At 40.0% G+C, this 15495-nt stretch overlaps 2 long non-coding RNA genes across 4 annotated transcripts in view; one reads left to right on the plus strand and one right to left on the minus strand.

Moving 5' to 3' along the window:
* The window catches only part of LOC116094453, an 11764-nt gene extending 3347 nt beyond the window's left edge, over positions 1–8417 (minus strand). Inside the window, exons 1-3 of one of the 2 annotated variants that reach the window (XR_004120117.1) lie at positions 8279–8417; positions 7421–7550; positions 4852–5070 (exon numbers count right to left, since the gene is read on the minus strand). This is a non-coding gene — a long non-coding RNA (uncharacterized LOC116094453). The remainder of the gene's footprint in view (positions 1–4851; positions 5071–7420; positions 7551–8278) is intronic. The other variant, XR_004120116.1, reaches the window with a different exon arrangement.
* Positions 8418–8528: 111 nt separating this feature from the next.
* Positions 8529–11175, plus strand: LOC116094454. 2 transcript variants are annotated; one of them, XR_004120118.1, is made up of 3 exons: positions 8529–8554; positions 9239–9323; positions 10990–11175. It is a non-coding gene; the product is annotated as an uncharacterized LOC116094454 (long non-coding RNA). The 2 variants fall into 2 exon arrangements; XR_004120119.1 differs by lacking the exon at positions 8529–8554 and adding an exon at positions 8589–8728.
* Positions 11176–15495: the final 4320 nt, after the last annotated feature.

The raw sequence follows: 15495 nt of genomic DNA on the forward strand, positions 1-15495 counted from the left end.
AATTCCCAGCAACCACATGGTGGCTCACAACCATCTGCAATGGGATCCCATGCCATTCTTCTGGTATGTCTGAATACAGCGACAGTGTACTCACATGCATAAATAAATAAATCTTTTTTAAAAAAAAATCTTCAAACACAAGACAATTAAAGGAAGAGTACCAGTTTCCCTAGAAAACTTCTGCCTGAGACATTTGCTGCTTGTGCTCAGGATATGTGATCTTACTTCACGGGGCTGAGTTTCCTTAGTTGTTTGTCTTTATTCAATTATTCGTAAGTCTTTCTTGTTTTAATTCACAGGCTTCTTTTGAATAAACCTTTGTTCACTGTTTGTCTTTTTCCACGACATGCCTGATGTTAATCAATATACAAGCTCAATTCTATATAGATATAAGATAGTGATGATGAAGTTTTCAGTAAAACTTTGAGAAGAAAAAGACACATTTCCTTACTATATATGTACCCCAAATGAGCCTAGACTGGATTGGTTCATTATCCCTAGTTCCTAGGTATGGTTCAGGCCATAGGAGCCATTAGAGGTTGATAGGGAGCCGTAGTTTGGAGTGACCATACACATGTTTAAAGAATGGTGTCCGTATAGTTTGATGCAGGTAGAAGTCGACGATTGCTAAGTGCTTTGTTGGGAAAGGAGCATGTATGTGTAGCTCGAGTGCAGTAGCTTCTGAGTTTCTAAGTTCTCGCTACATTTACCTGCCTCAGAGATCATTTATTCCTTCAAAAAGTTCTTTAAGATTTCTAGGCTACATATCAATGCCTATGGATACCTCTTCTTTTTTCTTTCCTCCTTTCTCCCTTCCTCCCTTTCTTTTCTTTTCTTTTCTTTTCTTTTCTTTTCTTTTCTTTTCTTTTCTTTTTCTTTTTTTGTGAGTTTGGGCAATGGACATGCTGTCTCTAAAGATTCCTGCCCACCTATAACAAGATTCTAAGTTGAAGTGGTTGGATATTGATGGTGAGCTAGCTCAAGTCTCTGAATATCCTTTCTCTGCCTTTTGGTTGGATTGGGAAGGTACAAAGCAGGAGAATAAATTGGATGAAGAATTAATCTTTCAAAATCTTAGTGATGGCTTCTCCTTCCATCCTGTAGGATGGGATGCTTGTTAAGTTTTATGGGAGGTTTTATGGAGCAATGCAACTCTTTTTTGTTATGGTGGATTTTATTGTTATTTTACTCCAGTTACATTTGCAGTTGGAAAACCACTCATAGCTATCATATGGTCAATACTTTATGTAGCTTTACAATCAATTTACTTTAAAGTCACTAGCCCACAGAATACTCACAGCCTTGTCCCATCAACGGTTGGCTCTTAAACCTCTAAGGATGAACTCAGGATTCAAGATATCAATAGGCTAGTATCACAACTAAAAAGAATCTCACCAGTTGTTAATTAAAGCAAAGAGAAGTGGTAGGTAGAACATAATCATGATAATCATGAATTAAGACTTCACAATGTTGAAATCTACGTTGTGACATATAATGTTGAAGTTTTTAAAGAACTCAATGTCCGCTACCTAGCAAAGACAATAAACTCCAGCTAATTGAGAGAACTCTTTCCTCTTTCATGGGAAGACAGTGAGGAATTCCATCTGCTTCATTGCTGCCCCAAGGTCACTAGCAGTCACTTACTTTCTGGGGTCTTTGTAGAGACAATCTCTTGTGTACTGTGTGGAAGCATCTCCTGTCACTAAAAATCTGATGGCCTATTAGCAAATGGCAGGAAGTGGTAGGTGAGAGCTCTCGTAGAAACTGAAAATCTGGGAGAGTCAGAGGTGGAACATTCACCACCTGGACTCTAAGGAAGTCGGGTGTATGAAAGTGAGGAGAGGAAACTAGCCTTGGGGTTGATATAAAAGAATTTAAATGAACAAACCTAAGCTATGGCCCAGACATTTATTTATACATAAAAAGCCTCCAAGTTGTTAGTCTAGAACTAGGGCCTGGGTGGAGAAGCAGGAGTTTACAGGTCTTCTGATTAGTATTTGAGTATAGTTAAATACAAATTGTGCTGTGTCGAAGTTATGGTGTTGGGCTGAAGCGACTCTTTCAAACACCAAATGAGGAAATTTTTAACCACAGGATTGAAAGGAAGTGCCTTTTGCTCTTTATTTTTATAAAGACCTTCAAGTCAAGACCTGAAACACTTGAGGCAAAAGAACCTGAGAAGGGGAATACATTTCTTCCTAGGGAACAACAGTGTTCTTGAGATAAAATGCAGAGTCCGAGAATTTCACAATAAGGAGCTTAGATGTTATCTGATTCGGCTGCCTTGCTGGAAAGGTGCCTTCTGATGCCGAGAGTTCAGGATAGCCTTCCTTGGTTGCAGCACAAGGTAACTTCTTTGTCATTTTGAGGTGTGGACAAATTGTATTGATCATCACTGTCTACAGGGCCTGTTATTCAGCATACAAATGTCAGAATGCAGGTAGGGGTGGTAGCTGAATAATGCAACAGCCCAGCACCTGAGGCCAGCATTCCATGATTTCATAGCAACTTATTTCTCTCTTCAGTACCATCACAAACGAGGACTTTATAGCACTTCACGGTTCCTATCTCCTTGACAATATTAGCTCCTTAGCACTCTGCTCGCATTCCAAGGTTTGCCATGTGTCTCCTCATGCCTGCATCCTCATAGTCTTACAACATATAGGAATTTCCCTTAAGACTATAACTAATCTAATTTTAAAACATCACACACATATAAAAAATCCATGAAGCCAGTTTGTAATGATTAAAAATATTAATTTCATTCAAAACTTCATCCAGCAACCTCCCACTTTGCACTTTGGGAAAGTCCCTTTGTGCCATGTGAGGTCAAATGTCCTGGAATGAGAATATGGATTCAAGATCACTTTTTAGTCTCCTACCATCAGCTAGAAGTCCATCCAGTGGAGGGAGAAACACATCTAATACAGTCACCAGTGTGGGTTAGAAATGAGGCTGAATTATGGGCACTAAGATGCTTTTTACTGTTCAGCACAAAAGCAGTTGCTGGTGAGACAGAGATGGACTATTTCTGCCCCTTGCTAATCACAGCCACAACTCCAATGTTCTTTAGTACATACCATCACCTGAATGTCACTTGTCTCTTGCTCCTGACCTACCCCCTTCTATCCATTAACTTTGTCATTGATTCCAAACGGCACTGACATTCAACTCAAGGAAACGTCTCTAACCTTATCTCTCTCCTTTTGTAAGCTCTGTTGAATTTTCACAAAATGCCATGCCTTTGTGTCAGCTGTAAGGTTCATTGCTGAACATAATTTCTTTGAAAGCGTTACCAAAAAAAGTCCGATAAGATGCCATCTAACTTTGATCTCCACCAGAAATTCCTATAAGACTAAAAGCCTACAGTTAAAAACCTATTTAAATTTGTAAATACAGTATTTTTCTTTTCAGTGCTAAAAATTATGCCGAGAGGAGATGGCCAGAATCACACTGTAACATACAATAAATACATTCATGCTGTTACTGTGATGTTACTGTAGACATGAATACAGCACCAGGCAGCATACATAGCACATGCTATTAGTCAGCATAAGTCTCTTCCACTAAGAAGACGATTCATTCTTAACTTCACTTTCTCCATATTCAATGATTGTGTTGGAATGGCCACATAATTAGCAATCAAATTATTTTTGCTTGGTTAGTCTTTCTTTAAAGGTCACTTACGATTACATTACTTCATTCTTTTCTATGTACTTAGATACATCAAAAACAATGGGAACCTGATCTTAAAAGATGAAAAATTCACATATGATGATTGACTTCCAAGTAGTGTAAGAGTCCTGCTACGAGAAATAGTTTCCATAAGACTTAAAGATGGGCTGTTTATTTGTTTATGGATGTGTCAACTGCGGAAGTAGGATGTGCTTGGAACCCAATTGACTGCTCTTGCTTCCTTCTCCAGTTCTCAGATGATGTCATAAATCTATGTGCTATTTATCACTCTATTGCAGGATAATTAACACTTTGCCTTTAAGTCTCATTTATTTAGTACTATGATTTTAATGCTTGTGTTCTTGAGTTCTTGTTTTGTTTCGCATTTATTACTTTTATAAAGCGCATGCTAGGTTTACCATATGCAGTCCATTGTATCTTTGCATGGCACCATCTCTTCTATGTGACTCATACATGTGTAGGAACACAGCATTACCAACACTGCAGAGTTCCCTTCCCTTATAAGCAAACCTCTCTATTACCTGACTTCGAACATCATAGATAAGTGTTTAGAACTTACCTTATTTGAAATAGGGCAGTAATCTGGAGGCAGGAGCTGATGCAGAGGACACGGAGGAGTGCCATTTACTGGCTTGCTTCCCCTGGTTTGCTCAACCTTCTTTCTTATAGAGCCCAGGACCACTATCCCAGGGACGGCTTCACTTGTAATGGGGTTGGCTCTCCTTCATTAGTCACTAATCAAGAAAATGCTCTACAAACTTACATACAGCCCAACCTTATGGAGGCATTTTTAAGCTCCCTCTTCTCTGATGACACTAGCTGGTTTCAAGTTGAAATAAAACTAGCCAGTAAAGCAACTGTATAATAGGGTGGATTCTACATCTCCCAATACACACACAGATACACACACACACACACACACACACACACACACACACACACCCAGAAAGAGAAAGAGAGGGATGGAGGGAGGGAGGGAGGGAGGAAGAGAGAGAGAAAGAGAGAAGGAGAGAGAGAGAGAGAGAGAGGGAGGGAGGGAGAAGATTCCTTAAGCTGTATCTTATTTCTTCTTTTAAAAAGAATACAATAACAGAGTTCCTTTCCCCAGTCATGTCACATTAATCATTAAATCCATCTTTTTTCCTCACTTCTCACCGGTCAGACTTGCTGCAAAGCCTTCCGAGTTCCTTTAATCTTTGTATCTACCCACTCCTTCAAGGGACCGTTGTTTTCTCCTGTCACTTGTTGTCCTCCAGGTTGCTCTGGTCAGAGGTCACTTTCTGTCACAGTCTCAGGGGGGATGCATTTTATATCCTTCAATGTGGAGTTCTCCCTCCTCCTTTGTGATTTTCTGCACAGCTGTACTTTTCTTGCCTTGAAAGAAAATTAAAATCCCATATGTATTAATTAGAGAGAAAGGCTTAGTTTCCTAAAGACTCCTTGGGGCACTTTCAAGTACTTGCCTTTCATTTCTCTTGGTTGATTTAGTTTAGTTTTTTTTTTTTTTTTAATATTGAAATCTAGGAATGATGCCTTGTATGTTGCTTTGGGGTATACATTCATCATTTTTCACCATATTAGACTCAACTGGTCACCAGTGCCACCTTTCTGTGGCTCTCATTCCTGTTTGCTTCTCTTCTCCTTTGTTCAGAGGCAGAATATAATTTTGGCTGGGGCTCTAGTCTCTGCTCCTAGCATCAATGTTTCCTCCTCTGTCTAACGGATAGCTCAGATGATGGATATACAATGTGCTTTCCCCCCCCCCCCAAGAAGTCACCTGGAATAACTCCCCCTGAGGAAACAGTCTGAGTGCTTTGAAGAATTTGAAGAGTTTAAAAGTCTAACTGCTTCTAGAATTCTTGATAGAGTTGAACTCTAGGGACAAGAAATAATATAGAGGATGAAGCTCTTGATGAGAAGACAAGAGACACATGTTCTTATCTCAGGCAGAAACTAACTGGCTACATAATCACTCCAGGATAATATTTCTTTTTTTTTTTCTTTTTCTTTTTTTGGTTTTTCAAGACAGGGTTTCTCTGTATAGACCTGGCTATCCTGGAACTCACTCTGTAGACCAGGCTGGCCTTGAACTCAGAAATCCACCAGCCTCTGCCTCCCAAGTTCTGGGGCTAACGACGTGCGCCACCACCGCCTGATAATATTTCTTTATCTGCAGGATTATTACAGGAATTCACAGTGGATATTGGAGATGGGTGTTTAGACCTTGTGAGGACACATAAGAAATACCTAAGCCTCCAATTTCATGACCTTAACTATAAGAAGAAAAAATATTCAAAATTAGCCTGGGCTGTAAGAATGCATAAAAGCTTTATTGAAAAGCATTGCATGGATATATGGGTTTTAAAATGTCAAGCAAGTATATCTTCAGGGTTTTTGATTTTTGATATTTTGAAGAACATCTTTATGTTCCTTTAATTTCTTGAATGGTTAGCCAAATCTGTCTCTCTTGTTTGGGTATTGTGTCTCTCTCCCAGGGAGTCTGCCATATAGTTTATGATGCCCTCAGGATTCTTAGCCTTCTTTAGTTTTGCTTATAAAGATAAATAATTCCTCTGCTCAGCAAGAAATATAATAATAATAATAATAATAATAATAATAATAATAATAATAATAATAAAGCTGAGTTCATTGAGAGAGAAGCCAGACCAGCTTGACCCTTCAGCCCAAGGCCTCAAGCTTGGCTCTGTCAGAACTGCAACCCTGAAAGAACATGGGTTTGAAAATAAGTTTCAAGCCTTTTAGGTTCTGCATTAATCGTTGATGGGGTCCAGGACATGCAACCCGAAAATACTTCAAGCTGAAAGAATTTGAGAAAACAGCAGAAGCAGGAAGGTCATTGTGACCTTCCCTCCACCATTCTTCCCCAAGCGGATCATAAAACCTAGGAAGGATTTTGTGACCTTCCTCGAAATAGATTGCAGACCCTTCCTTCTGAACCGGGGGCTCTTATCTCAGAAGACACAAGGCAAGGGTAGGAATTTAAACAAACCAGGGCTGCTAAATTCCCCGTTTTATTATCATTGGATCACATACTCCCTTTGTTCAATTGTATTTCTTCAAGATTTTAGACTCTTTACCATGCTTAGCATCAAAACAAACATGTAGCTGTTTCTTTGGGTCTTAATTTCTTTATAATGGTCCTGGTGTCACATAAAAGTTGTATGCGTTTTTCTCTTCTTAATCTGCCTTTGTTATACACAAAGCTGCAGCCATAGACCTAGATATTTTTTCCTTTCCAACACTGTGGGTAACAGGCAGGCTGTTTCAACACTAGGGTTTAATTCTTAGAACAATTTATCCTTTATCCCTCTGTATAATCTTAGACTTGGCCTAGAATCACCCATGGGGTGAACTTCCTTTTTGTAAGAACAAAACTCTGGGGGTTCTCAGTTGACCAAATAAACTTTGCATCTAGAACTATGGTTTTTACATCAGTGGTGTTGGGCTAAGTGGGGCAAGGGAGCCCCTGAACACAGACTTAGTGATGAGCCATGCCAAAATACCAGTGCTCTGGGATTCAGGATTTGAATAAGAGGAGACAGCTGCTCTCCTATTCACATCTCAGACCAGTGCAGACACCACAAAGGACAATGATGGCATGAGAGAATTTCATAATGGCCTGTGTCTCAGTTTCCTTTCCTTTTGCTGTAATAAAATACCCTGATAAAATTGACTTAAAGGAGAAAATACCTATTTGACTCACAGTTCCAGGTTATGGTCCATTGCCAAGGAAGTGAAGGTAAGAGGTGTTTGAGGCAGCGGGTCACAGCACACTTGCATTCTGGCTGGTGCTCAGACAGCTCTTCTCACTTACACAGTTCAAAATACCCTTCCTAGGGAATGGAGTCGCCCACAATGAAAGTCTTCCCACATCAATTAGCATAATCAAGATAATCTATAGACACAACCACAGTCTAACCAAATCTAAATAATCCTTCACTGAGACTCTCTTCCAGGGTTATCTGAGGCTGTGTCAAGCTAGTAATCAACACTAACCATCATAGTTTGGGATGGTGGCCCCCTAGAAGAGAAACTTTGAGATCTTCTAACAATGGTGGGATATTCAGGATGTGAGTAAAACAGGGAAAGAACAAGAGGGTTCAAGTCTAGAGATAATCATAGTCTTAGGTTTGAACACTGCTTCAGAGTAAGTTGAACGACACTGTTATCTGTCCTAGTTTGTCATTTGACCTCACTTTAGAATGAAATTCAGACAGCGAGGAGTCTTGGCGAGCATCTACCCTGCACCTTTTCTCCTCCTAGAAAAATACATTAGACAGAAGTGTGTTTCCCTGTATCCCAGAATGTAGGTTCCAGGAGAAAAGAGACTAGGATAACCATGGGGAGGGAGGATGGGGATCTGCTCCAGTGAGTGTAGTGTTTGTTCCTGAAGCTTAAACTGCATTAGTACAGGCACAAGGAAACATTGTAACTGCAAAGAACTAACTTGTGTGAATAAAGCAGTGAGTCCTCTCCACCCCACTCCACCCTCCCCTCAAACTAGTTAAGTCTTCCTAGACAGGTGCGCATGGGCTTATGTGGGCACACAGTAAAAACACACCTGAAGACTGGACATTTCGTTCTCATGATTGTCAGGAACTGACTGTGGTCTCCTCCCAATAGATGAACAGGAGGAGCAGAGAGGCCCATCTCGGGACTTGGAGGTATTTTAGTCAAAGGCATAGAAAGGCTAAGGCTGTTTTGCTGACTCCCACAGGAAGTGGTGGGCTGAACCCAGCTACAGGCTTTCCTGTGTGAGGTAAATTGGCCCATTGTGCGTAAAACTTTCTTATCTGATGAAGAGCTGAGCTGGCCTGCATGCTGAAACTGAGGAAGGGTACTTACTGGGTCTCTGAATCACCTCCCCCACCCCCACCCCAGCTCTTGTTCTCTAAACCCATTTTCATTTTTGGCAGTCACTCAAGGTTCTGGAGTTCTTTCTAGTTCCTTCAAATGGTTTTGTGGTTTTGATTAGGGAGATGCAACAGACGACAGAATGGGTACAGAATGGGTACGGATACGTTCTTGCCTCTCCTCTGGAAAAATGGGCTTAATTGTCAAACTTTTATGTTTATATTAGAAGTGACAACATGTGCAACCTTTTAAAAAGGCCCTTTGTAGCCTACTTATTTTTAAAGCTGTCTTAGATCTTTAAACGTATTAATATGAAACAATTAAAACCCCTTCACCAAACACAGTTTATTTTCTAGGAAGAATGATCGAGCTGATGACCAGTTATCGGGCTCCTGAGTTCTGGTTCATCATTTAACCAGCAATATGCTTTTTCTTTTTCCTGAAGTTTCTGGTGTTAGCTTTCTCATGTGACAACGTTAGATTAGGTTGTCTTCTGGGTACGTGCCTGTCGTGTGCCACTGTCTTCCAAGCCAAGCAGCTACCATCTTGGGGAGTTAGGGTATCCCAGCTGGGCTTGTTGACTGTTTAGACATCATCATGGATGAGTAGAGAGGGTCACTAGGTGTTATCACCTAGTGCCATCTACTGAATGAAACTCTGGCCTCAGGGAGAAGCTAAAGTAGACAGACTGGTGAGGACCAGGGATGACAGCCTCCATCTATGAGCCATGGGGAAGCTCTCACACTTCCAGGGTAAGTGCTTTCCACGTGCTGCCCCTTGGGCGGAGAAACACCCACAGCCATGTAAGGAAGCCCTCATCTACTTTCTGTAAGGAAGCCCATGAAACTCATTGGTTCCTAAAAGCAAGCCTTAGTGGAATTGTGCCTCGGTTAGTCATTGGGACCTTAGGAGGCAGAGTAAATGCTGCTTGTGACTTCCTGTTTGGTATCACATTTGTGACAAACAAACAAACAACCTAACATACATTCTTAACCTGAATGGGAAGGAAAATCAGAGCAAACCCCTCTGAGTCCTATTTAGTTAACTATCCTTGTGTCTATTTGACTAATGAAATATGACATGGCCAAAAATTAAAGTACACTCCAACTTAATGGCATCATTTCACTAATGTCATATACAGAAGGAGGGAGTAGAGAGAGGCTGTGGGATGGTGGGCTTTTAGAGGGATAACCTGGAAGTGGGATATCATTTGAGATGTAAATGAATGGAATAATTAATAAAATAAAATAAAAAATGTTTAAATTCCTAAATAATTTCAAATTTTGATAACTTTCTTTTTTTGTTTGTTTGATAACTTTCAAAAATAATATTAGTACAAACACACCTGCAACCCTTTGTCCATATTCACTTAACATTATTCCTATGTTTTATTACTTGTGATCTGCCTGTCTGTCCACCTGCCTATCTGTCTATCTATCTATCTATCTATCTATCTATCTATCTATCTACCTATCTATCCATCCATCTATCCATTCTCTAGCTATCTATTGGAGACTAGCTACTTAGGGTTTTTTTTTTAACCTCTAGATATTTCAGTGCTCATTACCAAAGTATAACTGCAACTTACACTGTCAGAGTATATTTTTCAAGTTCAAACAATTAACAATGATATAGTAGTGGATATCTCAGGATACATTTTCAGGGCTCACAATTTCCACAAAAGACAGTAGAATGCCTGGGTGTCAGGGTTCTGTCTCCTAATTTCTTTCTGACACTCACGGGCACAGCACCCAGTTTCTTCATACATTAGTCTGTATAATAAGAAAGTTGGCCTCTTTGGTCCTAAGGGCCTCAGGTTTATGCATCTGTTACCCATGGCACAATGCACTCCTGCCCTAGTTTTTCTGCCTCTAGGCTCCAGGCAACTTGGAACAATACTTGTTGTGTCTAGAGGTTTTGAGAGGGAGGCTAGGAGAGCCACACAACCTCACCCTTGGCTCTACATTGCATAACTGGATCCTGCTTTGAAGATATTTACTGGCAAGTCGAGTCATCTTGCTAACCTTTAACTGCTGCTGAGACATTCCACTCTAGGGCTCAGTGGACTGGTATCATCAAAACACTCCAGTCCCCAAATACAAGATACTGCCCTTTGTATGAATGTTTATGCATACAATGTACTGCAGGGGCAAATGAGCCCAGTCCCGGGTAGTAGAAAGGAGCCCAGTTATGTGCTGTTTTCACCAGTTTAGAGATTATTGTTTTTATTTCATCGTTCATTGAAAATGAACCCATTGCTACTAAAAAAGAAATTCCTAAAGTTACAATGGAAAATGAATGCTTACAGACTCCTCTAAAATTTATATTATATAATGTGAAAATGGGCTATTTTTATAATGTGTAAGGGAAGTGGTTTTTTTTCCAGAAGTATGTGGCTCACAGTTGTTCCACTCTTAGGTGACCTCGATGAACTGATACACCCTTTTCTACTAGTTTGGCTGTCAGACCTCTCCAAGCAAGCTTGCAAATTGCTAAGGCTCCTGGCAGGAATGAATGAATGTCAGCAACCCCCAAGATCATTCTCAGTGAGAGCAACTGTTCAGGGTAAAAGAAAGAATAAAAATTTTACAGGAACCAAACAAACTCCCAGGTTACAATGTAAACATCTTTTGAAGTTCATGATATTTCTGCAGTTTGGAGTGAGTTTTTACTCACTGATCTTTCTTGCTTACCCCAAAATGACTGTCAGTATAATTATACATCCCTGTTAGTCTGAGTGTCACCAGCATAGGGAGGGGTGTCTGTGCTATTTTTAAACACAGACCTCAGGGTGTAGAGGACACATACCACATCTATGCTGCTGAAGGCCTGCCCCACCCTGACTCACTGAAAGTCCACACTGATCTCTACCATGATTTATTCTAAGGGGAGTTATGGTGGTCCTGAAGGGATGCAGGTGCTGAGGAGAAAGATCATCCCAGATCTGAGCTTGAGCAATGGTTGTGCTTACTGCAGAGATGGCTGACTGTCAAAATTCAGAGTCAGGCAAGACACTCCAGGCTAGACCCAGCTTCTGTGGGCAAGGAGGATGCACAGGATGGGGTGAACTCTGCAAAACCAGAGGGCAGAATTTGTCTTTGAGGAGTTTTAAACATCCAGATTCCAAAGGCTCGTGTGTGGTGAGGGCGTGGGTTTATCTTCGACAGTTCAGGTTCTGAGAACACCAGGAGGTTCTGAAGTGTGAAGCCCACATACTGTTAAATCCTACTCACTGGACACACAGTATCTGTCTAAAAGGCTCTGTTACCTGCTAAACGTTAAGGGCCCCTCCATTACTGTCAACTCTGCTGGTCCTTGTGCTGTGACTAGTGCTTGAGAAAGGATGTTGTAAAGCTGAAAAAGACCGAGGGCAAGAAGGGAACAAACTTACAGTTAGTTACATCTCTAGAATGTGCCTCCAAAAATTAGATCGCGTGCCACGAACTCCTTGCTCTGAAATCCCACATCTCTACCTTAGAGGGAAAAAAGGTCTGTCCTTTAGGCTGAGCCAGTAGGCGTTCATCTCAGATCGTGGACTTTAATCTGAGTTTTTGCTTACTAGCCTCTACATACCACCTGTAAAGAGAGAACACCTAGTCTGATATCAGTTCCAGCCCCCTGTGGTGCTGAAGGTAACATATAGGAAAGTGGCTTTAAAAGTATAAAACACAAAAATCCAGAAGTACGCAGAAGCACATTTTCAAGTCTGTCTACTGAGAGAACATAATCTCAAAAGCTCTTTCCTTGTAATAGTTCAAGTAAACAAATTCAGCAGGCATTTTGGGGACTAAGCATGCCTGCATTGCATCAATTTGTCAGGAAGCTGAACAATGTACCCATTAAAAACTCATAGAAATTGGAAACCATAATTCTTATTTTTATTTATAACTGAACTCAGTGAGCTGGCACCAACCTTTAGAGAGTTTGTGTGTGTGTGTCTGTGTGTGTGTGTGTCTGTGTGTGTGTGTGTGTGTGTGTTTTAAACAGAGCCTGACTCTGAGTCAAAGCCAAATTGATTCCAGCTTTCTTGATTTTCTAAATTTTTTTTCCCGTATCTCTCACTGTTATTGATGCTACATGATTGAGCTGTTGGTCCCATAGGTGCCACTGTTTTCCTGGGGATATAATGAAGAAGGGCAGGTCCATCCCTAGCAGCCCAACATCGCTCTGGAGTGAGTCAGTCCAAGCCTGCATTTCATCAGTGGAAACGAATATTAAATCAAAATAGTAGTACATTTTCATCAGTGAGGAACAGAGACAGGGACAAAGACACCAAAGATCATTCATTATTAAATCAGTCATGTGGCTTCTCTTAAATCCCATCTTGGAAATTTCATTGTGATTCTTCATAGATGCCCAAGCAAAAGGTACACATACAGTAGAAATGGACTAGACTTTGCAATCTCAAACTCTGAGCATACATTTTAAAGCTAGTCTTTTACTGTACATAATCTTGAAAAATTACTTCAGTGCCCTGGAGTTTATATGTAATATGGAATCAATTTTCTAATATTACTTATTCTTGAGTGTTATCTTAAAGATTCAAAACATTCTCTAGAGGGCTGGTGGAATGGCTCAGTTGTTTAGAGCACTCGTTGCCCTTACAGAGGACCCTGGTTCAATTCTCAGTATCCATATGGTGGCTCACAACCATCTTTAATTCCAATTCTAGGGGGGATGATGCCCTGTTTTGATCTCCAGGGGGCATGTATGTGATGCATATTTGTGTGTGCTGGCAAAACACACAATACAGGTTTAAAAAATCTTAAAGAAAAGGAAAACACATTCAAAACATTCTCTACTTAGTGCCTCCTACAGTATTTGACACATGCACACCTTGTCAAATGAACCTCTGTGGAATTTTTCTCGTCATTGTATCAATGTGGTATATTATGTAGACTGTTTTTCAAGTATCAAACTATCCCTGGCTTCTGGGAAAATGGCTCACCTGCTCCTGTATTCAGAACCAAACCTCTAAGATGGCGCTGAACTTGCTTTGGCAGCACTTGCTTGAGGATTTTTGTAGCAATGTCTGATTGAAATATTGGTCTGTCCTTGCAGGTGGTTTTTTTTTGTTGTTGTTGCTGGTTCCACTCTCTCTCAGACAATGCTGGTTCAGAGGATGCTGGTTCCACTCAGAGGATGCTATGGAGCATGCTGGTTCCACTCAGAGGATGCTGTGGAGCATGCTGGTTCCACTCTCTGACAGACAATAATGGTTCAGAGGATGCTGGTTCCACTCTCAGACAATGGTGGCTCAGAGGATGCTGGTTCCACTCTCAGACAGACAATGATGGCTCAGAGGATGCTTTGGAGCATGCTGGTTCCACTCTCTGACAGACAATGGTGGCTCAGAGGATGCTGGTTCCACTCTCAGACATTGCTGGCTCAGAGGATGCTGGTTCCACTCAGAGGATGCTGTGGAGCATGCTGGTTCCACTCTCTGACAGACAATGCTCACTCAGAGGATGCTTTGGAGCAGCTTCTCTTCTGTCAAGGTTTGTTGGGAAGATCTGGAGATTGACAGAAAATCTTGGAAACCCTAAAATTCACCTGTTAATTCATTTCCTCCCAAGACTTCTCTGTATTGGGAGAGTTTTGAGCATTAATTCAATACCCTCACTAGTTACAAGAATACCCGGACCTTGATCCCATATCATGCAGCTGGGCTTGGTATTTCTAGGAATTTCAGTTGACTCACAATGTTGATGGCACTACTTTCTGACATGTGTTCTCCTTATAAAACCAGTAGTGATGCTGCAATTTAACGTCTGATTTTAATTTTAATTAGTTGAATCTCCTTTATCTTTTTTTTTTAAGTCACCCTGGCTAACACAATCATTTCTATGGCTTGTCTGTTCAAAGAATTACCTGTTACTTTAATTAATTTGTATCTATTATTTTTCTACAACTTTTTGGTTTGAGGCAGGGTCTTACATTTTATCCCAGGCTACTCTGGAGCTCACTATGTAGCCCAGGCTGCTAAAATTCTTTTGTTTAGTTTCTATATGTTTACATTTTCCTTAGCCCTTTTGCCATTTAGTAGTTGGTTATTCCACTCTGGTCAATATAGAACTATAACTATATAATTCTAATATTTTGCAACTTATTAAGACTTGTTTGTGGCTCTTCTTGTTAATGTTCTATATGTAAAGGAGAAAAACATGTATCATGCTATGGTTGGATGGAATGTTCTATATTTCTGCCAGATTCAACTGTTCTATAATCTCCATCAAGTCTACTAAATTCATCTTTTATCTGGTTGTTCTATTCATTGATTGAGAGGTACTGAAATCTCTCTGTATTCAGATCCCTGATTGTTCCTCTTCAAATATGTTAATATTGGCTTTATGCATACCTAATACATATCCTTCATGAATAAACTCTTTTTATAATATATAATATTATTGTTTCTTGTATCAGCTTTTCCTTTCAAACTGGTTTTGTCTAATACTTCTGGGTTACTATTCAATTGTATTCTCTTGATTAATATAGAGATATGATAAACTTTTGCAGACTTCAACTCAGTTCTATATTTAGGTCTAAAGCAAGTCTCTTGTCAATATCTCATAGTTCTAACTTTAAAAGAAAATCCACTCTGTTGATGTATACCATTAAGACATCCATATTAGTGCAAGTACTTATAAGTATGTTATTTTTATTTTGTTGTTTCTTTCTATATATATAGATACATACATACATACATTTTTGGGCTCTCTAACTTCCTCCACTACTTCCTTCTTCTGTATTTAGTTGGGTTTTGGTAGTGACATTTTTCTTATATAATTTTATGGGTATTCTAGAGATATTTTCTTTATTGAAACCATGTCAATTGCCAATTTCATACACTCTTCTAAAGTTATAGCAATCTAATTTTAATTGAAGTCAAGTTAATCAAATTAATACAAAAGCTATTCCCATAAA

This window comes from Mastomys coucha, unplaced genomic scaffold, assembly GCF_008632895.1.
Source record: "Mastomys coucha isolate ucsf_1 unplaced genomic scaffold, UCSF_Mcou_1 pScaffold16, whole genome shotgun sequence".
Lineage (NCBI taxonomy): Eukaryota > Metazoa > Chordata > Mammalia > Rodentia > Muridae > Mastomys > Mastomys coucha.